Source organism: Thalia democratica, chromosome 9 (assembly GCF_965202585.1).
Source record: "Thalia democratica chromosome 9, ktThaDemo2.hap1.1, whole genome shotgun sequence".
NCBI lineage: Eukaryota > Metazoa > Chordata > Thaliacea > Salpida > Salpidae > Thalia > Thalia democratica.
In genome coordinates, this window is record NC_139173.1 from 34,353,734 (window position 1) to 34,380,934 (window position 27,201).

Consider the following 27,201-nt stretch of genomic DNA (forward strand, 5'->3'; position numbering starts at 1 on the left):
TCACCAACGATCATTCCACACCAAATAAATAACAGAACCATTTTGAATGTTGTAGTCAGACAAAGCCCTTGCATATTCCAATTTTTCTCCAGCCCAAATCAGATGATGCTTGCGTGGTGGGATACCTGAAAATATTCAAATATTGAAAGTAATAATACATTTAAGCTTTTTTTTTCACAAATTAGTTAAAGTATATATTAAATTTTTTATACTACTTCAACATTTACAAAAAGTTAAAAATATTACATTAAGCTCAATATTTTAACCTCAATTATGTAATATTAAGGTATTTTCTTAATGTATGTTAAAAGTATGAGTACTGTTCAATTCATAATACACATTAAAGCTATTATATTTCCAAATTTCGTAGATTTAAAACTACTTTTAGATGGGACATTTTGAACATATTTACCAAGTTCTTGATATATTATCTTAGAAATTGTCTTAAATCTACAAGCTTAACAAACCTTCTTTGTCTTGAATCATGGCTTTGACATTTTCAATGGTGTCAGAAGCTTCAACTTCCAATGTGATGGTTTTACCAGTTACAATTTTCACAAATATTTGCATTTTTATCTATTGATAAGTTTTTAGTAAAGTCTAACTTATAGTTAAAAAATTGCATAAAACCTTGTAAACTATTTTTAAAAACAACATATACGAGCTTTAAAATGTTTCGTAAAGTTTTAATATACTACAAAAAATATAACGAAAATACTTAAGAGCATTGACAATTTAATACATGAATTAGTGTTTTGTTAAAAAAAAAACAATTAAAATTAAAAGAGTCATTTTCTAGTACAAAAATTATTATTACAAAGCAATTGTTGTTTTTAGCATTGTAATCTATTTACACATTTTTTATTCTATAATGTATTTAATGTTTTTGAACTAAAATAATTTGTTATCCATTGCTATCCTTGTTTAAAAAACTTGTGCTAATGTTTCTGACTTAAGTCAAATATTTATTTTTAATTTAATATCTATTTAGGAAAAACAAACTAATATGTAGTTTATTTTCATTCGATGCTAAATTTTCAATGCATTAAAAAGTGAGCATTGGGTAGTTATTTAAAAAAAACAAACTTATACTACACAATTGTTTTTTCAATAATATTTAGTTATTTGTTTGCTTATATTTTTAATATAACATACTAACTGCAGTAAGAGTTGATCCATTCTCAACTCCATAATCAGACAAAGTAGAAGGCCTTGAATTTCTTTCATCTTTCAATTCATCTTCACTAAAAAACAAGCGTACTTGATCTAACGAGTGACCTGAGTTTACAAATAATAACATGAATTTTGTATAAAAATAAGAAAATAGGCCTTGTTTATCTTGGCGAAAAAGTTTTTACAAAAAAATAAACTTTTATAACCTTTACTTAAGCAACGTAAAAAGTAACAACTAAGTAGTTTATTTAAAAATAAACAATAAATCCTATACTAGTTAAAGACTTTTGATGTACATTTCATTGTTTAACATTTTAGTTATATAATTTTGCCAGTTAATTTATTTAAAAAAAGTTTTACTACCTTTTTCTTTAGCTTTATTTCTAAGCTCTTCAATGCTGTCGGAAGCTTCAACTTCCAATGTGATGGTTTCACCAGAAAAAGTTTTCACAAATATTTGCATTTTTATTTTGAAAAGCTGTTAAGATATTTGTATTTATAAATCGGTGTCCCACAAAATGCTACCAAGTAAATCTAGTTTTTCTATTTTATTTTTAAGCAAAAATGAATATAAGAAATCAACTGATATTTACTTATAAAATAAAATGACAACCAAAACACTTGTTTTACTTTCCATACAACTGTTCCTATAAAACTTAATTTTAAATACCAAAATCACTTATTTATTAAACCTTTTGTCTGTGGTATAAGCTTATCTACAATAATAGTAAATTAAAAGTAAATTTATGTTCAACTTTTTTAAACTAAAAAAGTTTTATTATGGAGCAACATAATCTTGACCTTTTAAATAAGTTTGTTTTTATGTCTGTTCAACAGAAATTGTGAAATGTATAATAATCATTGACTTTACTGGAGTTTTAATTTTATACTTTTGTGTTCATAAGTCACATTTTAAGTTTAAAAGCAATAAAAATCTATGTTTGAATTTGTGCTGTACTTAGTTTAAAAATATTTAAGTACCAGCTTATGATATGAAAACAATAAATTTGAACTATCTAAGAAAAACTGGTTACGCTAAAAAAGTAGTACTATCAATTTTTAAAATAAAACATTTTCTATGTAATATACTTTTATATATTTGAAGATTGTTGACTGTATTGTTTTCATCAGCTATCAAATAGCTTTTAAAATCTGCTAATTAATAAAAACGGTTCTATAATTTTATCTTTTTGAAGAACTTAGGTAATGCGCTTACTTATCAATTTTAATATAAATAAGCATATAAAGTATCGTGCTTGATATAAACATTTGATAAACAAAAGTAAAAAATTCCTGACACAAAATTAAAACTAATATAATACTTTTATGATCAGTTTCATACTTTTGCCCGTACTGTGGCTAAATTTTCTATAAATTTATTGAGATCAAAAAAGTCTTCATAGTTCAAATTACAAATCTCCTTAACTTAAAATTTTATTTATAACTTCAGAAACTTACTATTTTATATTCGTAAAATTGTTGTGCTAGTTAGTTGTCATTTTGATAAACTACTTTATAAGTTATACAACTGTTCTTTTTAATGTTAATTTTCAATGTTTTTTTTTTAAGTCTTTAACAAGCCAGACTTACCTAAAATAAATTCGCGGGCTGTATAAATGAAAAATAAATTGTACAATAAATATTTCATAACTATTAAATAAAACTTTTTATTTTTTAAAGGTAGAAAACCTTCTTTAAGCTAAAATCTTTAATAAAAATATCATTTTAAAATAACTATTGTATTACAAAAACTGAATTAATAGCAAAAGATTGCTTTTAATATACTGTTTTTGTTTCTTTTGTATAACATTATTCATATATATATATATATATATATATAACATTAATAATGTTATTTTACTTTCTCCATGGTACTAAACTTTTACCCTGTATTTAAAATGAAAATTTGTTTCTTTTATAGCAAAATAAAAATTTTCATTATATTTTTGAGTTTGATGTATCTGAGCGAAAAGCAAAAAAAAAACACAAAAACATTAACATGCAGTTCAATCCTAGAAGTTTCGCAAAATAAAGAAGTTATCAGTTAGCAACTAAATGATTCATAGTCAAAGTAAAAAACTTAATTTAAAAATAAAAGTTGTTCTAGAATTAAGAGTTATTTTTCTAGTAAAGAACCAATTAAAATAATTATTTATTTGACAAACTTAAGCTTAGGAGATACTAAATAAATTTTAAACCAATTAACAACACTATATTTAATATTAAAAAAAATAATCACGTGTTAATAAGTTTAATAGAACGAATGCCTATACGGAGTGTTATATTTTGTTTTCTTAAAAAATTTAGTAAAATTATATCAAAATTAGCTATTTGGTAAAGAAAAATTAAACTAGGATCTTTTGAGTACGCGTTTTTGGGTTCTCAAGAGTGAGGGCTTAAATAAAAACCAACCATGTATAACAACATAAAATTTTATTTAACATTTTATTCAACAAACTATTTTTAGAGTTTTACAAAGGTTAATTACACTGAAATATTGTTGTAAATTGAATTAGAAATACTTTTATAAATGTTTGAACAAAAAAATGTTAAAAACTATAAAAAATACTGCAAAATACTCTTACCAACTTATTTATTGAAAAAAAGGAGCTATTTTATTTTACATTCAAACTTTGTATAATAATATTAAATGTAAACGCAGGTTCATATTTTAATAACTTTTTTCACGACGAAAAAATGAAAAAAGTATACTTAAGGTCTTAGCTGAACAAAAATGAGTCAGAAAATTAACTCGTGTAAAAATGACCCTCCGTGCTAAAATATCTTCGTGAAAAAATTACCCTTTGCGCAAAAATGTCTTCGTGCATATTTGACCCGCTCCCTAAAACGTGATGTTACATAGTAGTTATTATTTTACTATAGTATATAATAGTACTCTTTCAACGTAACTAATTTTTTATAGTCGTTTTAAAATTAATATTTTCATATCATAAGCTGGTCCTTGAAAACGCTGTTATATAGCAACTTAATACCAAGCAAAAATAAATTCAAACATAATGAATATTATTGATTGTAAATTCAGTAACAGTTTTGTAAGCTATAACAAAACTATAAAAGCACTAGTATCGTCGTATATAAATATGCACTAGTCTACCGATTAAGATAACAACAAACGCTATCTTTTTGAAAAAATGTTTAATGTATTTTCGAGTGAAAAGTAAAACAAAACAAATCAGTTTAGTTGAACAAAAAATTTGAAATATAACATAGTATCATAGCAGTAGAAACATAATTGCATTGATAAAAGTAGGTATCGCATACTAAGCACTGTAATAAGTGTGAAAATTTATTCAACCACGAAGTCTCAACACCAAATAAAAAACAGAGCTATTTTGGATGTTGTAGTCAGACAGAATCATTCCATCTTCCTATAGCTTTCTAACAATAAACAGAACTTGCTGGTCTGCTGGGATACCTGAAAAAATATTCAAATATTGAAAGTAGTATTACATTTCAGCTATTTTTTATTATTTTCATAAAATTAATTAATTTGAATATTTATTTTAATTTTTATGCTGTTTTAATATTTACATTTGTTATTAACTATACATTTAGCTCTAATTTTATACCTCAATTATATACTATTATTGTATTTTATTTTCATGTATGTAAAAAGTATAGATAAGTGTTCGATTCATAATAAACATTGAAGCTATAATTCCAAATTTAGTAGACTTAAGTTTACTAATAGATTGAACAGCTTAAATATTTTTACCAAGTTCTTAAATATATCATCTTAAAAGTTGTATATCTACAAGCTAAACAAACCTTCTTTTTCTTGGATCATTGCTTTGATATCTCCACCGGTATCAGAACCCTCAATTTCCAATGGGATGGTTTTACCAGTCAATGTTTTCACAAATATTCGAATTTTCTATATATATATAAGATTTTAGTAAAGTTTAACATATAGTTTTAAACTTGCATAAAAAAACTTTTAATAAGAATACAAAAAATAAAATAAACAAGCTTTTAAAATGTTTTGAAAATTTTTAAACTTACTAAAGATAGTTAATGTACTATAAATTTTATGACGAAAAACAATGTAGAAGAGCTTTGACAACTTAAAACGTGAACTTCTGTTTTATTTAAAATGTATAATTTTTTAACGAAGAAATTCAAAATAAAACATTTTAAAAATTAAAAGTCATATCATAGTACAAAAATTTCCGATACAAATAAATTTAGTTGTTTTTATCATTGTTAGCTATCTACACATTTTGCATTTTAATGTATTAAATGTTTCCATATTAAAACAACTTGTTAACCAAGCTATCCTTGTATTAAACTTGTATTAATATTTCTGACTATAGTCAAATATTAATATTTAATTTAATACCTGTTTGTATAACTAAATTGTTTTTTATTCGATGCTAAATTTTCAATGCATTAAGTATTAAGTATTTATCTGAAAAAAACCAAACAAACATATACTACACAATTTTTTTAAAATAATATTTAATTATTTATTTGCTTATATTTTTTATATAGAGTACTAACTGTAGTAAGAGCTGATCCATTCTCAACTCCATAATCAGACAATGTAGAAGGCCTTGAATTTCTTTCATCTTTCAATTCATCTTCACCAAAAAACAAGCGTACCTGATCTAACGAGTGACCTAAGTTTTCAATTAATAACATGAATTTTGTTCAAAAATAAGAAGTTAGGCTAATTTATCTTGGCAAAAAAGTGTTCACAAAAATATAAACTCAACTTTCATAAACTTTACTTAAGCAACGTAAAAAGTAACAATTAAGTAGTTTACTTAAAAATAAACAATAAATCCTATACTAGTTAAAGACTTTTGATGTACAACTGTTTAACATTTCAGTTATATCATTTTGCCAGTTAATTTATTTTAAAAAAGTTTTACTACCTTTTTCTTTAGCTTTATTTCTAAGCTCTTCAATGGTGTCAGAAGCTTCAACTTCTAATGTGATGGTTTCACCAGAAAAAGTTTTCACAAAAATTTGCATTTTTATTTTGAAAAGCTGTAAAGATATTTGTATTTTTGAATTGGTTGCCCACAAAATGCTACCAAGTAAAACTAGTTTTTCTATTTTCTTTGTAAGCTTATTAAATGAATATAAGAAATGAAATAATATTTACCTTGAAAATAAAATTGCAACCAATACACTTGTATTACTTTTCATATAACTGTTCCTATAAAACTTAGTTTTAATTACCAAAAGCATTAATATGTTAAACCTATTGACAGTATTATAAATTTATCTACAATAATATTAAACTGAAAGTATATTTGTGCTCAACATATTTACATAGAAAAGTTTCTTTTGAAACAACATAATCTAGACCTTTTAAATAATTTTTAGTGTCTATTGATGAGAAATTGTGAAATGTATAATAATCATTGACTTTACTGGTGTTTTAATTTTCTACTTTTGTGTTCATCAGAAACATTTTGAGTATAAAAACAAAAACAAAAATATGTTTGAAAATTTACTTAGTTTAAAAATATTTAAGGACCAGCTTATGATATGAAAATAATAACTTTGAATTATCTAAAAAAAAAGTTACGCTAAAAAAGTAGTATCATCAACTTAAAAAATAAAAAATTTACTATGTAATATATTTCTATATATTGAAAGATTGTTGACTGTATTATTTTCATTCAGCTATCATTCAGCTTTTAAAATGTGCAAACTAATAGAAACGGTTCTACGATTTTTTTTTGAAGAACTTAGGTAATGCGCTTACTTATCATTTTTAATATAAATAAGCATCTAAAGTATCGTGCTAGATATAAACATTTGACAAATAAAAGTTAAATGTTTACTGACACAAAATTAAAACTAATGTCTAAAACTTATATAAAGTTTTTATGATCAGTTTCATACTTTTGCCCGTACTATGGCTAATTTTTATATAATTTTATTGAGATAAAAAAGTCTTCATAGTTCAAAATACTGTTTTTCCTTAATTTTAAGTTTTATTTATTTCTGCAGAAGCTTACTACTTTATATACTTTATTTGTGCTAATTAGTTGAAATTTTGATAAACTACTTTATAAGTTATACAACTGTTCTTTGTGTTTTTGTTTAAAAAAAATCTAATTCATTTTGAAAAGCTCCAGCAAAACATTATTTATTAAATAGTGATTATCAAGGTCATAAGTGATCATCGCTACTTGTTTATTTACTTTTGTTTAAGAAATTTATAACAATTGTCATCTAATACCTAAAAACTTAAGTTCAAAAATTGATTTGTTTTGTTACAATAACTGTGGTTCATTCTAAATTGCAGCATTTTCTATTTAGATACTATTTTTTTATTGTGGACTAAACCGTTTTTATAGCAACATTTTGGCAAAGCATTTTAAAAGTAATTTACTTGAATTAAAGCATTAGAAAAAAAAAAGGTAAAAAGCTAGTTTGTTAAGTCAATATTGTTTTAAGTAAGAATAATTTTGTTATTATTTATGTAGTTTATAGTAATAACAAAGTTAAAAATTTTATTCAAAATATTAAAAGTACAAAGTTTTACAGGTGTGACTTATATATAAAGAAAGGCTTTCCAAAAAAAAAACAGGCTGTGACAAGGACTGCCCACCCTGGCGGGCTTACAGCTACATCGCCTATCAATTTAGGCCAGTGGACCAATGGTACCGCCGGCCAACACATACTTGGTTCACGTCCCGAATTACGGCAATGCTATCTTGCAGACACATCTGAACTCACTGGGAGTCAGGCTAAGGGCGCCTGGTCCCTAATGGGAGAGCACCACCGGGACTCGAACTCAGGACGCATCGACTGACAGCGGCTAAGCAAACCACTAGTCAATTTGAGCTAAACAAACCCACATTTGAGATTTTCTTAACAAATATTTTGGCTATGCCTTCACAAAAATATACGACTCGCGAGATTCGATTGCCTATCGATCGTAAGACACTTAGTCAAACCGCTAACCTATGAAAAATCTTATTTTGAACATTTATTAAAGGTATATAAATGTTATAAAAAGTTAAAGTTATATGATAATTTTTTTTTATTTTTATGTACATTTAGGTTAAACTTTTCAATTAGATGATTTATTGTGACGCAACAACGGCGTCCTGAGGGTCGTCAGGTTCAGGGGCGGACATCAGTGCTTGCAGGGAGAGCATCACTGTCCTCAAGGTTAAAATGGATGACCTGTCAAAATGTATAATAGTTGATGTGGCTAACCATATCTTGGCGAATAAATTTTTACAAAAGAATAAACTCAACTTTTCTAAACTTCACTTAAGCAACGTTTTAAGTAACAATTAAGTAATTTACAAAAATATAAAGCATAAATTTAATATTATTAAAAAAAGTTTTGATGTACAACTGTTTAAAATTTCAGTTGTCTCACTTTGCTAACAACTCTCATCTTGCAAGTTAGTTTAAACATAATCACTCCAAAAAACTAGTTAGCTTTTACATCATAGAATAGCTTTTTTTCTATAACTTTAAAAAAATGTGTAGCTGTAATAAAGGAATATTACAAAATTAAACAAATTTGGTCGTTTGTCAACTTTTAGTTTTTTGTCGTAACTTACCAGTTAAGCTAAAAAAATTTAATAAACGATATATAAACTTTAAGAGTTCACTTTTTCATTAAATATAGTCTAATAACTTTGATTTTAATTAAACTTTTGCCCTTTAAATAAAATTTGTCGTGAGTGTATTTGTTTATTCCGATATAGCTGTTCAAATATTAAAGAATCGGTTAATAGAATGATAAACAAATATGTAGTTTCGTATGCAAAATAAAAGGTTTCTAAGACTGATAACATACCTTATAAGGTCTCACAAGCAAGTTGATAAAATTTTTAAACAAATGTTACATAAAGTTTAATTAAGATTCTTGATTAAGCAATTAATATACTAAGTTAAAATTAAGGACACTGAATTAATAATTGACGTCGAAGTTTTAGTTGTATTTGTTAACTTTACCAATAAGTATAAACTTGATGTAATATTGTTTTTCGAAGGAAAAGAATGATTGATACTTGTGTTAGTTTATAAAACATTTATAAGGACAAATCAAAGAAAAAACCTTTTTCCATTTTACCATATTCGCTATGCTGAGCATATTTCATGCAAACTCAAATTTAACAATGATTAAAAAATATCAAGTTGAAATTATTGAATTTGTTCTAGATTTTTAACATTTTCAGGTATTTTAGTTACAACATTTTTCACTTACTTTTATCAAATATCAATTTTGTAGGTTATAAAATTCAACTTTGTTCTTATTGGCTCATTTCCTAGTTTTATTTTATTTTTTTTTTAAATAATCAATCCACAACTTATGACTATTCTTGTAATACTTTGTAAGCTTTTCAGGTACTTATAGAAAACTCACTTAATTAAAACAATGGCCTTCAAATTCGATTCGTGTTAAAGCAAAAATATTTTATAATTAATTTAACAACAAACATTGATATTGCTTTTGAATAAACAGCTTAAACTAAAAACTTGCCAAACTGTTTTATCAATTTACCCTACCATATTCATTCAATATTTTTTAAATACTAACAGTAAATAAAGTGATATTCTCAGTTACTTTACATTTTTAAGAGTTTAGTATAGTTTATTTAAGTATGCTAATTTAGTATTATTTATACCGATTAAGATAAAAATAAACACTATCTTTTTGAAACAATTTTTAATGTATTTTCGAGTGAAAAAACAAAACGAATCAGCTTAGTAAAATAAAAAGTTCGAAATGTAAAATAGTATCATAGCAGTAAAAACAAAATTGCATTGGTAAATATAGGTATCGCATACTGAGCACTTTAATAAATGTGGAAATTTATTCAACCACCAATTATCAACACCAAATAAATAAGAGCACTATTTTGGATGTTGTAATCAGACATTTCTCAATACAAGTTAAAAAATGGGCTCAAAAGGGTTCGGTACAAGGACCTGGTTTACGAAAAGTCCTTTCGGTTATCGTGCCAAAAGTTTAAAGTTTAATCCAGAAGAAGTTATTTTTAAGATGCTACCTTTTGTTTAATATAAATTAGTTTAGACTTGATTAGTTACTTAAAACATTATGTTTTGACATGCACTAATTTTTGAGTACTAAATAGTGTTTACCATTTTTGTTATCTTATATGTGTGCTGACAATCAAAGTTATTGTCTTGAAAATAAAATTAACCCTATCTCCTCCTTATTAAATATAGGGATAATCTTCATCAGTTTTTATCTCAAGTATTACAAAAAAATTTATATGAAAAACCTGTTTGGTACAGAACAACTATTTGAATTACTTAAGACTAAAAACATGTAAATGATAATTAAAATTTCAGCTTGAATTATTTTCAATTTATAAACTAAAAGTAGAAATAAAATATAACATAATTTTTTACTTTGCCTATAAAAGCTTTTATTTAGTAAGTTCTCATTAAAGGCTAAAGAACCACAAATTTTTGTTTAGAAGAATAAAACAACTTAACTTTTATAAGTTAAAGAGTTATTTATGTTAAAAACTAGGATTAACTAGATGTATTCTATTGAGTTTTTGATTATGACTTAAATTTGAATAAAATCTTATTAACAGAAAATGAAATTAATTGTGATGTCACTGACGGGTCACAACTTCACTTTGGAAGTTGAAGTTTCTAATACAGTTAAAGATATCAAAGATAAACTGAAAGAGAAAATGGGTAACTCTAACTTAAAAAATTGTGAAAATTTTTAAGATAATAAATTGAAGTAAATCTTTAATATTATTAGGGTGGTCGTCAGTGTACATTAAATATTTGATGATTTCTGGTGGTGTAAAATTACTTGACGACAAAACACTGTCTTACTATTATATACAGAACAACTCTAATCTTTATGTGGTGTTTAGGTAGATAAAGTAAAGAGGTTAGGTAAGTCTTATCAGATTGTCGTTTAAATAAAAAATAAAATATAATTTTATTGTCTATCAGGTAAGTTATTAGTATATCAGTAACATTAAGCTCATAAATTCATAATTTTGAAAAATTGATAAAAATTTGTTTAGTTTTCTCTGAAGTTGAAAAACTTATTATGTATATGTTTTAATTTGTTTTTAAGGTAAGTTGACTACACTTTAAAGCTTATAAGTTGATAAAACAATTATTTGTAGATAGACTTGGTACAAATTTTTATTAAATGTCTACATCAGGGTTTCCAAAAAAGAGCCGTACATTATAGAAATAAAGTCATAAGCATCAAATGGGTCAAGTAGGGACATGAGTAGTAAAGGGACCACATGAGGGACATGAGGCCGTAAATTAAAACTTGCATTAGACATTCCAGAGTTGATGATTAAAAGCAAAAAAAAAAGTTCTTAAGCGTATTAATGGTTGCTTTTTGAAAAACTTTGTCGGGGGTCAAGCTTATTTTTTTCTTTAAAGGGGCCTTATGAAATTATTTTTAAGTTCTGGTCTATGCACTACATATTGTAAATTTTTACTTAAGCAAACCTATCTAAAAATAAGTTCCAACAGTTATTAATTGTTGTTTAGGCTAGACATCACGCAAGTAATATTTGAAGAAAACGAATCAAAACATATAATTAACTTGGTATAATTACTGCATTGAAAATGAAGTTGAACTTACAGTGTTTTCTCGAGTTTGTTTAATATAAGTTACAGATTTGTGATTTTATGTTAACCATAAAAGTGCTTATGTTTGTATAAAATGTTTTACTTTTTTGTTTTATTTTGAACTGGATTAAACACTGAGTAAATAAAAATGTCATTTACTTATATAGAAACAACTTAAGTAAGTATCTATCTATACTGCTAAAATAATACTAATTAAAATATAACATTTTATTACAGTTACCACACACTAAAAAAAGAGAGTGATCTTGAAAAATATTTGTCTAATACAAGTATAAGATTAGTAATAGTTCAAATGCTATAAGACATGACTCTATAATAGAAAAACACTGAGTTCAAATACTTTTTTTTTAAATAAACAAAATTCAATGTTTGTTCTAAAATTTACTGTAATATTAATGTACAACATATTTCATGAGGAAAATTACCAGAAGTTTCATACTTGAAACTTTAAAATCAAAGAATGTACCATTAAATGAACACTTTTGTTACCAAAGCTATTCTTGTATTCTAAATTATATTAAACATACACTTTTAACGCTTTGAAAGGTTTTAAAACATAGCCAACGTTCATTAAATTTAATTTGTTTTTTCATAATCAACAAAAATGTTTAATTAATTCTATGAGAATCCGTTTAATATTGTACTTAAGAGTTTTTTATTTATGTAATGCATCGTATTAGTTATATCGAAAACAACCCGAAACGTTTTATAAAGAGAAACTAAAAAGTTAAAAAGTTAAACAATCAATAGTAACTTAACATATTTTTATTATACAATTATAAATGATTGGTGATAGTTTATTATGATAAAACAAAACAATTATTTATTATGGCAGAAAATTTTTTTAATTTTACTAATTAGTACAAATTTAAACAAAATTTAAATATTGAAGTAAATTTAACCTTCTTTTAAGAAAGTTTTAAAGTTATATAAGTAAGAATGGTTAAACATCTCTATTTTTTTAGACTTATTAGATACGAAAACTTTAGAGCTGTATGTTATTTTATAACATCACACGTTTAACTTATTCTACAGTTACCCCACACTAAAAAGTGGGTGATTTTGAAAAATGTTTGTTTAAAATAAGAATTAGATTAAAAGTGCTAGCGTCGATTTTACATTTTTTTACATTTGTTAAAATAGATGGTTTGAAATATGGTTTCATATACAAATTCACAATGACCAAGTGTAGGTCATTTAAAATATGTAAGAAACTTTACAGTTTTTGTAGTATTCATGAAAACAATATTACTGTTATTTGAATTTATAGAATAGTTTTTTTATAACTTTTTCACAATGTGTAGCTGTAATAAAGGAGTATTACAAAATTAATAAAATTTGGTTGTTCGTTAACTTTTAATTTTTTCGTAAGTTACAAATTTGACTTAAGATTTATTTAATAAACGATATATAAATTTTAAGAGTTCACTTATTTATTTAATTTAGTCTAATAACTTTATCTGTAGTTAAACTTTTACCCCTTTAAAAAAACTATATTGAAATTCTTAGAGTGTGTTAGTTTATTCCGATTCTGTTCAAATGTTAAAGAATCAGTAAATTAAATAATAATAAATATGTAGTTTCTCATGCAAAATAAGTTTTTTTAATACTAATAGTGAAAACAAAATTTTTTAATACCTTATAAGCTTTCACAAAAATTAACAAAAATGTCTAGACAAAAGTTACATAAAGTTTAATGAAAATTTTGGGTTTCAACAGTTTATATATTATGTTAAAACTTTAGATTCTGAATTAAAAATTGACGTGGAAGTTTTAATTTTATTTTTTAACTTTAAAAATAAAATTAAACCTGAAGTTATATTATTTTTCAAAAGAAAGTAATGATTTATAACTGTTTTATAAACTAATAAAAGTATAAGGACAAAATATATCACTCCTAAAAACTAGTTTTTGTTGGAAGTTTTACTAAAATAACAAAAAGTTGACTTTTGTTTTATTGTTTTTTCACGTTTTTCAGCAGAAAACTCACGGAATTTAATAAGTTGCGAAACTTTTTCTGTCGTGGCTTCTAGCTTACACCATTAATAATTTAATTACCTTTAAAAAGAAATTTAAAATTTTATATAAAAACAAAAACTTTGTTTTAAATAAGATCGTTTTAAATACTTCTTAACTGACTTACTTTACATGTGAAGGTTTTTGATGACTAAGGTAGTTTCGAACAAAGATAGAATGAAATATTTTGTAGTATTATTACGTCATAATAATGAACAAAACTGTGAATATAAAAAAACACTTAACATCTTTTTACAGCATGAAAGCTTAAATATTTGTATCATACAAAAATGTTAATTCTTAATATTAAAAAATTTTTGATTTTTTTTTTTGAACGAAACTGTCCTGATAAGTAAGCGTCCGGATAAGTGAATAAGAACTGTACTAACATATATAACAAATAAAATTATTTTCTTAGTTGCATTTTAGAAATTTTAATACTAATTAATTAAATATACTAACTAAATATTCTTTATACCGATTAAGATAACAATAAACAACATTTAAAAAAAAAGTTTAATGTTTTTTTCACGTAAAGAGTAAAACAAAAAAGTTTAGTTAAATAAAAACTTCGAAGTATAACATAGTATCATAGCACAAAAAACATAATTTCGTAGATGAAAATAGGAAACGCATACTGAACACTGTAATAAGTGTGGAAATTTGTTCAACCAAAAAGGCTCAACACCGAAAAAATAACAGAACCATTTTGAATGTTGTAATCAGACAAAGCCCTTTCATTTTCCAATTTTTCTCCAGCCCAGATCAGATGATGCTGGTATGGTGGGATACCTGAAAAATATTCAAATACTGAATGTAATAATACATTTAAGCTTTTTCTATCACAAAATTAATTAATTTATTTATTTATTTGGTTTTTTATACTATTTCAACATTTACATTAAGTTATGTAATTTACATTAAGCTCAATATTTTAACCTCAATTATGTAACATAATGTTATTTTTTTAATGTGTGTGAAAAGTATAAGTACTGTTCAATTCATAATAAATATTAAAGCTATTATATTTTCGAATTAAGTAGACTTCTTACGTCTACTAATAGATGGAACAGTTTGAGTATATTTACCAAATTCTTAAAATATTATCTTAAAAGTTGTCATAAATCTACAAGTTATACAAACCTTCTTTGTCTTGGATCTTGGCTTTGACATTTTTAATGGTGTCAGAAGCTTCAACTTCCAATGTGATGGTTTCACCAGTTATCATTGTCACAAATATTTGCATTTTTCTCTATTGATAAGTTTTTAGTAAAGTTCAAAAATTATAGTTCTTATAGTTCAAAAATTGCATAAAAAACTTAAACCACTATATTAATAAGAATAAAAACAAAAAAAACATATACGAGCTTTAAAAGGTTTTGTAAATTTTTGATTTTACTAAAAAATTAATTTACTTCGAAATTTATAACGAAAATAATATAAAAGAGCTTTGACAACTTATTACATGAATTAGTGTTTTGTTTAAAAAAAAACAATTAAAAATTATTATTACGGAGCAATTGTTGTTTTTAACATTGTAAGCTATTTACACATTTTTATTTTTTAATGTATTTAATGTTTTTGAACTAAAATAATTTGTATCCATAGCTATCCTTGTTTAAAAAACTTTTGCTAATTTTTCTGACTTTAGTCAAATATTTATTTTTAATTTAATACCTATTTAGAAAAAAAACTAATATGTAGTGTATTTTGAATGCATTAAAAAGTGAGTATTGGATTGTTATTTAAAAAGATAAAACAAATTTATACTACGCAAAAATTTTTTTTATAATATTTAGTTATTTATTTGCTTATATTTTTAATATAGAATACTAACTGCAGTAAGAGTTGATCCATTCTCAACTCCATGATCAGATAAAGTAGAAGGTTTTGAATTTCTTTCGTCTTTCAATTCACTTTCACCAAAAAACAAGCGTACCTGATGTAACGGATGACCTGAGTTTTCAAATGATAACATGAATTTTGTATAAAAATAAGAAAATAGGTTTTGTTTTTTATCTTGGCGAAAAATTTTTTACAAAAAATACACTAAACTTTCATAAACTTCACTTAAGCAACTTATTAAGTAACAATTAAGTAATTTACTCAAAAAAAAATAAAGCATAAATCCTATATTAGTTAAAGACATTTTGATGTACAACTGTTTAAAACTTCAGTGCAACACTTATTTTGTTAGTTAATTTATTTAAAAAAGTTTCACTACCTTTTTCTTTAGCTTTATTTATAAGATCTTCAATGCTGTCAGAAACTTCAACTTCCAATGTGATGGTTTTACCAGTCAAAGTTTTCACAAAAATTTGCATTTTTATTTTGAAAAGCTGTTAAGATATTTGTATTTATAAAATGGTGTCCCACAAAATTCTACCAAGTAAATCTAGTTTTTCTATTTTATTTTTTGCAAAAATGAATATAAGAAATCAACTAATATTTACTTTTAAAATAAAACTGCAACCAATACACTTGTAAAACTTTTCATAGAACTGTTCCTATAAAACTTAACTTTTAAATACCCAAAAGGACTTATTTGTTAAACCTATTGTCAGTAGTATAAATTTATTTACAATAATTTCAAATTAAATGTAAATTTATGTTTAACTTTTTTACACTAAAAAGTTTTATTATGGAGCAAGATAATCTTGACCTTTTAAATAAGTCAGTTTTTATGTCTGTTCAACAGAAATTGTGAAATGTATTTTAATCATTGACTTTACTGGTGTTTTAATTTTATACTTTTGTGTTCATAAGTAACATTTTGAGTTTAAAAACAAAAAAAAATGTTTGAAAATATTTTAGTTTAAAAATATTTAAGAACCAGCTTATGATATGAAAATAATAAATTTGAATCATCTAAAAAAATAGTTACGCTAAAAAATTAGTATTATGAACTTAAAAAATAAAACATTTACTGTGTAATATATTTTCATATAATTAAAGATTGTTGGATATACTGTTGAAATTTAGCTACTGTAAGCTTTTAAAACGTTCTAACTTACAGAAATGATTCTATATATTTATTTTTGAAGAGCTTAGATAACTTTAATATAAATAAGCGGATAAACTATTGTACTTGACTTGTCCTGGATAAGACGTTAAAATGTATCCATGGTGTGCGACTCGATAACCGAAAGGTTTTTCGTGCACCAGTTCCTAGAACTAAATATTTTGAGCGTATTTTATGTCGTTCAATAAACTATAAGATATAAACATAAGAAAAAATAACTTACTGACATAAATGTAAAACTAATGTCTAAAAATTCTAAAACTTATATAAAACTTATGATAAGTTTCATAATTTTGCTTGTACTGTAGTTTATTTTATATAAACTTATCGATATCATTGATTTTTTATAATTCAATCTAAAACTTTTTCTTTAAGTATAAGTTTTACTCATAACTGCGGAAACCAACTACTTTATGTTCGTAACAGTTTTGTGCTAACTGGTCGTAATTTTAAAAAACTTTTTCATAAATTGTACGACTGTTCTCTGTTTTATTTTCAAAATAGCAAGTACTTAATTTGAAAATATTAAAACTAAAATACAATTATTTGTGGTTGAAAAAAAATACTTAAAAGTCTTCAGTTTAAAAAGTTTTGCTGAAAAAAACTTTTTTTTACAATTGTTAAAAAAAAACTTCAGTCCTTAACTCTAGACTTTACAACGATAATCGTTAAAATTTAGCTTTTATGTAAATAAAACGGTTTTGCTTTTTAATTTGCATTTAAAAAATCTTAATTTAGTTTTAAAACAGATTAAAACTTGTGTCCTTCTAACCATAAGTTTATTTTTTAAATATTGGGTTATAAAAAATACGAAACACGCAGGTATGAAAAAACATACAAAAGTTATTTTGTAAATTTTAAGAATGCAATCAAACATTTTCAAAATATAAAGCTGTTTTTACTTCTATTCTATGCATAATTGTTTTCTAGTAACATTTTAAGAATCACCTAGATCATCTTTTGTCTGGTTTTTATAATTTATTTTAAAATATGTATAATTCAATTAAAACTGGGTTGTTTCTACTAGAACAGCGATTCTAACTTGACTATTTTACAAGTTGATTTATTACTGAAACTTATTGTTTATACGCATTGATGAGAGAAATTAGTAATGTTTAAAAATTTTTTAGTTTGTTAAGATTATCAATAACTGATAAAAATCTGTCTACTAAATTGTGTATTAAGTAAGTACTTTTTAGATACCAATAAAATATTTTAATTTCTGTTTTAGTATAAACAGTACTAAAACTTAAAAAGAATTTTATAAAACAAAATTTAAACAAAAGTTGCTTTTGCTCGTAAGTTCTTAAGTAGAATATTACACTAGTTTTAAATATTTTTTGAAATTTACATTGATATATAACTAAAATACATTTAAAAAAGTTTCATGCTAAAAGCTAATAGCAGTAATTTTACTCCAAGAGTAAACATTTAGAAGTATTATTTTTTTATAAATTGTACATTATGTAATTTAAAAATCTAAAAAACTAAAGTTTGGACTAGGTGATAACTAGTTTTTATTTATTACACTTATTCATAAAAACTTTACTTTTAAAGAAATATTAAGTAAAAAAAAATATTAAAATATTCTATGTCATCTAAATGTTAATATACGACTTTACAGTTATATATTTTTGTCGGTATATGCTTATTTTTTTCAAATACTTTAATTAACTCCAACAATTCTATTACTTAATCCTAAAAAATTTACTAAGTACATTATTAAAATTATAAATACTGTTGCACCTATAAAGTATGGAACATTTGTTTTTAGTAGATACGTTTCAAAAGTTAAGGTTTAAAATAAAGTTAATGACTGCTAATTTGCTAATATGTACTTGTAAAATTCTTTTTTTTTTTAATAAATTAAATACAATATCTTTCACTTCTAAGTTCTACTGTATCAGAAAAATATTATTTTCTTGATTGTTTTTATGCATTTTAATTTTTCTGTTCTTTTGCATTTAAACTTTTAATAAAAGATTTTTAAGTAAGCTATTAAAAGTATAAAGGTTATTATGTAAAAACTTAAAACATGAATTCAAATACAAAAGTATTTGAGTAAAAATTATACAATCCATTATTGATACATCTATGACATAGAGTAATGAGTAGACATTTAAACTAACTAATAGAAAATAAATATAAGCTTAGATATCAATAAATGTAAATAGTGATGTAAAGTAAATTTAAAAAATTTCCTAAAGTCTAGTTATCATAGATTTTGAAATACTAAATACTTAAATCAAAAAGGTATTTTTGACATCTAAATACTTGTAGTGACTAGTAATGAAATAACCAATTTTAATCTACACCATCTTTCGAAATTTTGAATAAAACTGTCATTACAGCTTCTTTAAGTTAAAAAAGTACTAATAAAAAAAACAAGAGGGTCATATGCTAAGTATAAACCTGCAGTAAAAACATCATGTATTTTACCTATTATTAACTATTAACCTGTAAAATCTGTTGAAATCATTTTTTAAATTTTAATTTTAATGAAAACATGTATACACCTACTTTATTCTATGCTTCTATTCTTTCATTACAGTAATTATTTTTTTACAGAACCCAGTTGAAGTGTGTTGATTCGTTAACACACAGAAACATATGTTGGTACAATAAAGGAAGATCTTTGTATAATTTATTTTTATATATATTCCAGTGAACTTGTTTTAGTAGGATCTTTTGTAAGCAAACGGTTAAATTTATATTTTGAAAAGTGATAACAAATAAATACTATTTTTTTGAAAAAGAAATTTATAATGTTTTTTCGAGTGAAAAGTAAAACAAAGCAAAACAGTTTAGTTAAATAATAATTCGAAACATAACTTAGTATTATAGCAGTAGAAACAAAATTGCATTGATAAAAATAGGTACCGCACACTGAGCACTTTAATAAATGTGGAAATTTATTCAAGCACTAAGTCTCAACACCAAATAAATAACAGAACCATTCTGGATGTTGTGGTCAGACAAAGTCCCTCCATCTTCCAATTGGTTTCCATCAAAGATCAAACGTTGCTTGTTCGGTGGGATACCTAAAAATATACTAATTAACAAAGTATTGAAATGTTTAAAGTAATATTATAATTCAGCGTTTTATCATCATTTTCACACAATTAGTTAGTTTGAGTACTTATTCAATTTTTTATATATAATTTTGACATTTACATCTAGTTATTGACTTTAGATTAAGCTCAAAATTTATGTAACTAATTATGTAATATCGTGGTATTTTATTTTTGTTTTATGTTTCAAAATATACACGTGCCTTATGTAGAGTATACCGTGAGTTTTTAAACATTAAAATGAATTTTGTAGAAATATTAAGAAATATAAGTACTGCTCAATTCAATATAAACAATAAAGCAGTTAGATTTTCAATATTAGTGGACTCTAGTCTACTAATAGATTAGACAGTTTACATATATTACCAAGTTCTTAAGTATATTATCTTAAAAGTTGTCATAAATCTACAAGTTATACAAACCTTCTTTGTCTTGGATCTTTAATCTGACACTTTTAATTGTGTCAGAAGCTTCAACTTCAAATGGGATGGTTTTACCAGTCAATGTTTTCACAAATATTTGCATTTTTCTCTATTGATAAATTTTTAGTGAAAACTAACTTATAGTTTAAAGCTTACTTAAAACTTAAGCTATCTTTTTGTATAAAAATGAATTCATATACACGTAAAAGAGCTTTAAAAAAAGTTTAGTAAGTTTTTAAACTTACTAACAAAAGTTAACAGACTATAGATTTTATTAAGAAAATAATATAGAAAAAAGCTTTGAAAAAAACTCATAAAAAAGTGTTTTGTCTAAAATGCTCGTTTTTAAAACTGTAAAACTTATAGAAAAACAATTGAAAAGTCATTTAGTAATACAAAAATGTCCAATACAAAGTAATTAACTGTTTTTAACATAGTTAATCGTATACACATTTTTATCTTTTAACAGGTTAATTTTTTCTGAATTAAAATAGTTTGTAATTCAAAACTATCTTTGTATGAAACACTTTTTAAAACTACCATTTATTTATGACAAATTAACGACTATAGTAAGAAATTTATTTTTAATTCAATACCTGTTATGAAAATAAATAACTAGCAAGAAAATATTTTTATTCGATGTTAAATTTTTAATGCTTTAAATTGAGCGTTAAGTAGTTATTTATAAAATATTTTAGCAAAAAAAATTATGCTAAATTTAGGAATTTATTACTTATATTTTTGGAGAATACTAACTGTAGTAAGAGTTGATTCATTCCGGACTCCATAATCAGACAAAGTAAAAGGTCTTGATTTTCTTACATATTTCAATTCATTTGCACCAAAATACACACGTTCCTGATGTAGTGGATACCCTGATTTTTCAAACATTAACATAAGCTTTGTAGAAAAGTAAGAAACTAGGCTATGTATAAGTAAAATTTTATCTGGGCGGAAATTATAACTTTTCTGTTACCATTCACTTCACTTAAGCAACGTATTAAGTAACAGTTAAGTAGCTTACTAGAATAAAAAGCATAAATCCTATACTAGTTAAAGGAATTTAGATGTACAACTGTTTAAAACTTAGTAAAACTTAGTAAAACACTTATCTTGCCAGTTAATTTATTAAAATAACTTTCACTACCTTTTTCTTTACCTCTACTTCTAAGCTCTTCAATGCTGTCGGAAGCTTCAACTTCCAATGTGATGGTTTCACCAGTAAAAGTTTTCACAAAAATTTGCATTTTTATTTTTAAAAGCTGTAAAGATATTTGTATTTATAAATTGGTGCCCGCAAAATGCTACCAAGTAAAATTAGTTTTTCTATTTTATTTGTAAGCAAAAGTGAATATAAGAAATCAACTAATATTTAAAATAAAACTGCAACCAATACACTAGTATTGCTTTTCATATAACTATTCCTATACAACTTAGTTTTGATATACCAAAAGCATTTATTTGTTAGACCTATTGTCAGTAGTATAAATTTATCTACAATAATATTAAATTAATAGTAAATTTATGTTCAACATTTTAACATAATCTTGACCTTTTAAATAAGTTTAGATGTATTTTTCATAAGAAATTATGAATTGTTAATAAGTATTGACTTTACTGGAGATTTAATTTTATACTATTGTTTTCATAAGTAACATTTTGAGTTTAAAAACAATAAAAAAATATATTTGAATTTGTTTTGTACTAAGCTAAAAATATTTAAGTACCAGCTTATGATATGAAAACAATAAATATGATTTAACTAAGAAAAACTAGTTACGCTAAAAAAGTAGTACATATTATTAACTTAAGAAATAAAAAAATTACGATGTAATATCTATATATATTTTTTGATGGTTGACTGTATTGTTTTCATTCAGCTATCAAATAGCTTTCAAAATGTGCTAACTAATAGAAACGGTTCTATAGTTTTTTTTTGGAGAACTAAGGTAATGCGCTTACTTATCATTTTTAATATAAATAAGCATATAAAGTATCGTGCTTGATATAGAAATTTGATAAATAAAAGTAAAGTATTCACTGACACAAAATTAAAACTAAAATAAAACTTTTATGATCAGTTTCATACTTTTGCCCGTACTGTGGCTAATTTCTTTGATGAGTTTATTGAGATAAAAAAAGTCTTCACAGTTCAAAATACTGTTTTTCCTTTATTTTAAATTATATTTATAACTGCAGAAGCTTACTATTTTATATTCGTAAAATTGTTGTGCTAATTAGTTGATATTTTGGTAAACTACTTTATAAGTTATACAACTGTTCTTTGTTTTATGTTTTTTGCTTTAAAAAGTCTAGTTCATTTTAAAAAGCTCCAGCAAAAAGTTATTTATTAAATAGAGATTATCAACGTCATAAGTGATCATCGCTACTTGTTTATTTACTTTTGTTTAAGAAGTTAATAATAATTGTCATCTAATACCAAAAGTTGATTTGCTTACAATAACTGTGGTTCATTCTAACCGCAGCATTTTCTATTTAGATAACATTTTTTTATTGTGGACTAAACATTTTTTTATAGTAACATTTTGACAAAGCATTTTAAAAGTAATTTACTTTAATCAAAGCATTAGAAAAAAAAGGTAAAAAGTTTCATAAATAGCTAGTTTGTATAGTTATTATTGTTTTAAGTTTATAGTAATAACAAAGTTAAAAATTTTATTCAAAATTTTATAAGTCCAAAGTTTTACCGGTGTATATATCAAAGCTTAACAAAAAAACAGGGCTAAGACAAGAGCTGACCACCCTGGCGGACTTACGGCTACATCGCCTATCAATTTAGACCGGTGGACCAATGGTGCCGCCGGCCAATGCATCCTGGGTTCACGTCCCGAATTAAGGCATTGCTGTCTTACAGACACGTCTGATCTCAATGGGTTACGGTAAAACGGTAAGACGCAGTATCAAACCGCTAACCTATGAATAGCTTATTTTAAATCTTTATTGAAGGTATATAAATGTTATAAAAAGTAAAAACTATATGCTAATTTGTTTTCATTTACATTTAGGTTAAACTTTACACTTAGATAATGTATTGTGACGCAACAACGGCGTCCTGAGGCTCGTCAGGTTCAGGGGCGGACATCAGTGCTTGCAGGAAAAGCATTACTGTCCTCAGGGTCATAATGGCAGCCCTGTAATAAGATATAATAGTTGATGTGGCTAACCAAAATTATTTTTTTTTTTATTGGCGAAAAAGTTTTTACAAAAAAATAACCTTATCTTTCCTAAACTTTACTTAAGCAACGTATTAAGTAACAATTAAGTAACTTACAAAAAAATAAAGCATAAATTTAATATTAGTAAAAGACATTTTGATGAACAAGTGTTTAAAACTTCAGTTATCTAACTATGCTAACAACACTCATCTTTCCAGATAGTTTAAACATAATAACTCCTAAAAACTAGTTAGCTTTTACCTCATAGAATAGCTTTTTTTATATAACTTTTTAAAAATGTGTAGCTGTAATAAAGGAGTATTACAAAATTAATCAAATTTGGTAGTTCGTCAACTTTTAGTTTTTTGTCGTAACTTACGAGTTAAGCTTAAATTTATTTAATAAACGATATACAAACTTTAAGAGCTAAATTTGTTATTAAATATAGTCTTAAAATATAAACTTTGATTTTAATTAAACTTTTGCCCTTTAAATAAAATTTGTAGTGAGTGTATTAATTTATTCCGATATAACTCTTCAAATGTATAAGAATCGGTTAATAGAATGATAAACAAATATGTGTAGCTTTTTATGCAAAATAAAAGCTTTCCAAGACTGATAAAATACCTTATAAGGTCTCACAAGCAAAACAATAAAATTTTTAGACAAATGTTACATAAAGTTTAATTAAGATTCTTGATAAGCAATTAACATACTAAGTTAAAATTAAGGACACTGAATTAATAATTGACGTCGAAGTTTTAATTTTATTTGTTAACTTTACCAATAAGTATAAACTTGAAGTTATATCAATTTTTGAAGTAAAATAATGATTCATAATCTTATTAGTTTATTAAGCGGTTATAAGGACAAATAAAAGATTAAAAAAAATATTTTACTTTATTCGCTATGCTGATCAAATTTCATGCAAACTCAAATTTAACAATGATTAAAAAATATCAAATTGAAGTTATTGAATTTGTTCCAGGTTAACATTTTCAGGTATTTTAGTTACAACATTTTTACTTACTTTTATCTAATATTGATTTTGTAATCTAAAAAAAATTAAACTTTCTGCATATTGACTCATTTCTTAGTTATATTTTATAATTATTTTAAAATAATTAATCGACAACTCATGAATGACTACCCTTGTAATACTATGTAAACTTTTCAGGTACTTATAGAAAACTCACTTAGTTAAAACAATGGTCTTCAAATTCGATACGTGTTAAAGCAAAAAATATTTTATAATAAATTTAACAACAGACATTGATATTGCTTGTGAATAAACAGCTTAAACTAAAAATTTGTCAAACTGTTTTATAAATTTATCCTACCGTATTCATTCAAACATTTTTTAAATACTAACAGCAAATAAAGTTATATTCTCAGTTACTTTACATTTTTGACAGTTTAGTATTGTTTAATTAAGTATACTAATTTAGTATTATTTCACCGATTAAGATAAAAATAAACACTATCTTTTTAAAAAAATGTTTAATGTATTTTCGAGTGAAAAAACAAAACATATCAGTTTAGTTCAACAAAAAATTTGAAATATAACATAGTATCATAGCAGTAAAAACAAAATTGCATTGGTAAATATAGGTATCGCATACTGAGCATTGTAATAAGTGTGGTGATTTATTCAACAACCAAGTATCATCACCAAATAAATAACAGAACTATTCTGGATGTTGTAGTCAGACAAAATCCTTCCATCTTCCTATAGTTTTCTAACAATAAACAGAACTTGCTGGTCTGCTGGGATACCTGAATAAATATTCAAATATTGAAAGCAATATTACATTTCGGCCTTTTTTATTATTTTCACAAAATTAATTAATTTGAATAATTATTTTAATTTTTATACTGCTTTAACATTTACATTTAGTTATTAACTGTAAATTAAACTCAAATATTTAACCTCAATTATATACTGTTATTGTATTTTATTTTCGTGTATGTAAAAAGTATAAGTACTGTTCAATTCATAATAAACATTAAAGCTATACATCCGAATTTAGTAGACATAAGTCTACTAATAGATTGAACAGCTTAAATATTTTTACCAAGTTCTTGAATATATTATCTTAAAAGTTGTATATCTACAAGCTAAACAAACCTTCTTTTTCTTGGATCATTGCTTTGATATCTCCACCGGTATCAGAAGCTTCAATTTCCAATGGGATGGTTTTACCAGTCAATGTTTTCACAAATATTCTAATTTTTCTCTATATATAAGTTTTTAGTAAAGTTTAACATATAGTTTTAAACTTGCAGAAAAAATTTCAATGTGAATATAAAAAATAACATAAACGAGCTTTTAAAATGTTTTGTAATAATTAAAGATAATTAATGTACTGTAAATTTTATGACGAAAAACAATATAGAAGAGCTTTGACAACTTAACACATGAACTTCTGCTTTGTTTATAATAAATTTTGTAACGAAGAAATTTAAAATAAAACAATTTAAAAATTAAAAGTCATATCATAGTACAAAAATTTCCAATACAAATAAATTTAGTTTTTTTAAACATTATAAGCTATCTACACATTTTGCATTTTAATGTATTTAATGTTTCCTTATTAAAACAACTTGTTGTCCAAGCTATCCTTGTATTAGACATGTATTAGTGTTCTGACTATAGTCAAATATTTATTTTTTATTTAATATTTCGAAAATATATAACTAATAATGTTTTTTTTTACTCGATGCTAAATTTTCAATGCATTAAGAATTAAGTATTTATCTGAAAAGACCAAACAAACTTATACTACACAATTTTTTTTCAATAATTTTTAGTAACGTATTTGCCCATATTTATAATACAGAATACTAACTATAGTAATAGTTGATCCATTCTTAATTCCATAATCAAACAAAGTAGAAGGCCTTGAATTTCTTTCATCTTTCAATTCGTTTTCACCAAAAAACAAGCGTGACTGATCTACTGGGTGACCTGAGTTTTCAAATAATAACATGAATTTTGTATAAAAGTAAGAAATTAGTCTAATTTATCTTGGCGAAAAAGTTTTTACAAAAAAATAAATTTTTATAAACTTTACTTAAGCAACGTAAAAAGTAACAATTAAGTAATTTACTTAAAAATAAACAATAAATCCTATACTAGTTAAAGACTTTTGATGTACAACTGTTTAACATTTCAGTTATATCATTTTGCCAGTTAATTTATTTAAAAGAAGTTTTACTACCTTTTTCTTTAGCTTTATTTCTAAGATCTTCAATGCTGTCGGAAGCTTCAACTTCCAATGTGATGGTTTCACCAGAAAACGTTTTCACAAAAATTTGCATTTTTATTTTGAAAAGCTGTAAAGATATTTGTATTTATAAATTGGTGTCCCACAAAATGCTACCAAGTAAATCTAGTTTTTCTATTTTATTTGTAAGCAAAAATGAATACAAGAAATCAACTGATATTTACTTTCAAAATAAAATTAAAACCAATATACTAGTATTACTTTTCATATAACTGTTTCTATAAAACTTAGTTTTTGAACACCCAAAAGGACTTATTTGTTAAACCTATTGTCAGTAGTATAAGTTTATCTACAATAATATTAAATTAAAAGTAAATTCATGTTTAACTTGTCTACATAGAAAAGTTTTATATGGAACAACATAATCTTGACCTTTTAAATAAGTTTATTTGTCTTTTTCATAAAAAATTATGAAATGTA

General features: G+C 24.2%; 2 pseudogenes across 1 annotated transcript in view; one reads left to right on the plus strand and one right to left on the minus strand.

The window, feature by feature from the left end:
• Nucleotides 1-26,815, minus strand: LOC145844273 (polyubiquitin-like; annotated as a pseudogene).
• Nucleotides 1-27,201, plus strand: part of LOC145843913 (polyubiquitin-C-like) — a 92,720-nt pseudogene that overhangs the window by 17,247 nt on the left and 48,272 nt on the right. The window lies entirely within an intron of this gene.